This window comes from Oratosquilla oratoria, chromosome 27, assembly GCF_046742065.1.
Source record: "Oratosquilla oratoria isolate Oo_2021 chromosome 27, ASM4674206v1, whole genome shotgun sequence".
Taxonomy (NCBI): Eukaryota; Metazoa; Arthropoda; class Malacostraca; order Stomatopoda; family Squillidae; genus Oratosquilla; species Oratosquilla oratoria.
Window position 1 is genome coordinate 1,567,370 of NC_134803.1, and position 2,608 is coordinate 1,569,977.

Below are 2,608 nucleotides of genomic sequence, written 5' to 3' on the forward strand. Positions count from 1 at the left end.
AGAATAGGCAGAAAGCGCATTAAGGAAATGTTCCCGCTTGTCACGTGATTTGTGACGTGTCTATACTGTTGTTGAGCAGCCTACCTAACCTTGCTGCTCCGGCCGCATTCAAGTGGAGACATTTTTAACAAAGTAGAAGTTGTCCCACAGATTGACGTAGTGCACTTTTTCCTCTTCACAGAGGGATTTTACTCTGTTGTTCGCTCTGAATGCGATGTTGTAGAATCTGTCGATGTTGAAAAATTGGTCCCTTCTCTTGAATCTGGGAATGATCCCTGAAATTACAATGTTTTTCCCAGGAACCTATTCTTTATATTTCTAATTGTTCACCGGTACTTTTCAATGAATTCTCACAGCCCCCTCGTGCGGGGGCCCTTCCCAGAGCACCCTCGTTCGGGGGTTCCCTCCCGAGCCCCCTCGTTCGGGGGTTCCCTCCCGAGCCCCCTCTGATGGGGGCTCCCTCCCGAGCCCCCTCTTGCGGGGGCTCCCTCCCGAGCCCCGTCTGGCGGGGGCTCCCTCCCGAGCCCCCTCGTGCGGGTGCTCCCTCCCGAGCCCCCTCGTGCGGTGGGCTCTCTCCCGAGCCCCCTCGTGCGGGGGCTCCCTCCCGAGCCCCCTCGTGCGGGGGCTCCCTCCCGAGCCCCCTCGTGCGGGGGTTTCATCCCGAGCCCCCTCTGGCGGGGGCTCCCTCCCGAGCCCCCTCTGGCTGGGGCTCCCTCCCGAACCCCCTCGTGCGGGGGCTCCCTCCCGATCCCCCTCTGGCGGGGGCTCCCTCCCGAGCCCCCTTGTCCAGGGGCTCCCTCCCGAGCCCCCTCTGGCGGGGGCTCCCTCCCGAGCCCCCTCTGGGTGGGGCTCCCTCCCGAGCCCCCTCTGGCGGGGGGCTCCCTCCCGAACCCCCTCGTGCGGGGGCTCCCTCCCGATCCCCCTCTGGCGGGGGCTCCCTCCCGAGCCCCCTTGTCCAGGGGCTCCCTCCCGAGCCCCCTCTGGCTGGGGCTCCCTCCCGAGCCCCCTCTGGCTGGGTCTCCCTCCCGAGCCCCCTTTGGCGGGGGCTCCTTCCCGAGGCCTCCGAGCCCCCTCGTGCGGGGGCTCCTTCCCGAGGCCTCCGAGCCCCTTCTGGCGGGGGCTCCTCCCCGAGTCTCCTCGGGCGGTGCCCTCCTCCGTGTTTACCTAAGTGGAAGACAGGCAAGGCAGATTGGGGCCTGCTCCATAGCTCGACTAAAGTTGTTTGTAACGTCAAACAATTTCAAAGTCCTTTATCAGCATTTAAACATCTTATGAATATTTTGATGTATGGAGCCACGATGTCTATACCTAGAACATCAGGCAGTCCTCGTAATCCTATAGATTCTTGGAGGAACAATTCTTTGGCATTGATCCGGAAAATAACGAACTTGTTATAAAAGATATCGTAGATACCCTTGTCTAGTTAATAAAATTACCTATAGAAGAGGTCTTGCAAAAGAGAACATTTAAAGAAGCAAGAAGGGAATCCTTTATTAGATATATCAGCGATTTAAAATACGATTCTATCTCTGGTCTGGAATAGAATAGAAAAATTGCAAGTTAAATTTGTATCATCTACAGTTTACTTATACTGACAGCACAAGGCACAAATATCTGATACAGGGGAGGTAGCTGAAGATTATGGTAAGTACTTTGCAAATATATCAAGCTTCCTTCACTACTCTCCTTCATTGCAAACCATCAGGAACAATAACACGATTGTTCTTCCTACTAGCTCTAACTCGGAGGAATATAATCTTCTATTCACCCTTGAAGAACTCGAACATGCAATATCTTTACCTTTACCAACATCTCCGGAAGATATTATTGATCCCATGAATTCAAACCTGCCGCCAAGTAACAAAAAATTCCTTTTAAACATTTTTAATATTGCATGGAGTACCGGAACTTCTCCCAAATCACGGAAAATTTCAATAATTGTCTCTACCTGGCGAAGTGGCATTTTGTTGCAACTTACTGAATGGAGTATTGTTGGTAATATGTTCTATACCTTGAAATATTTTCTTTCAGAACGCTATCTAAAAGTGAGAACTTGCTCGGCTACAGCTTCTGCCTACCTTCAGGAAGAAGGGATCCCACAGGGAAGCATTCTTAGCCCAACACTGTTTTGTTATAGCCATAAATGGCCTAATCGAGTTCCTGCTGGAATACAAGGACAGTTATTTGCATATTGCTATGCAGTTTTTTGTGCTGCATGTACAGCTATTGAGACTTCCTACAAAATTCAGGCGACTATTAATGCTGCAAATACTTGGTCAAATACTAGACTTCAAAATCTCCTGAGAAAACTAAAGACATTCGTTCTTGTCGATTAAGACGTAGAGATTCCTATATTATTTTTTAAATTGTTCTATCTTGCTATATGAAGATTGTGTAAAGTATCTTGGTGCTGTTTTTGAGAAGAAATGAACTTTTACTCAACACATGAAACGGTAAGTAATGTAAAGCTTCGACTAAACATTTTAAAGGTAATTTCTGACTTAAATTGGGGAGCCAATAGAACTAAAGTTAAGAATTTACCGGGCCATGTGTCTTAGTAAAACTGATTAAGGATGCCAGATTTATGGGTCAGCAAGCAAGACATTAG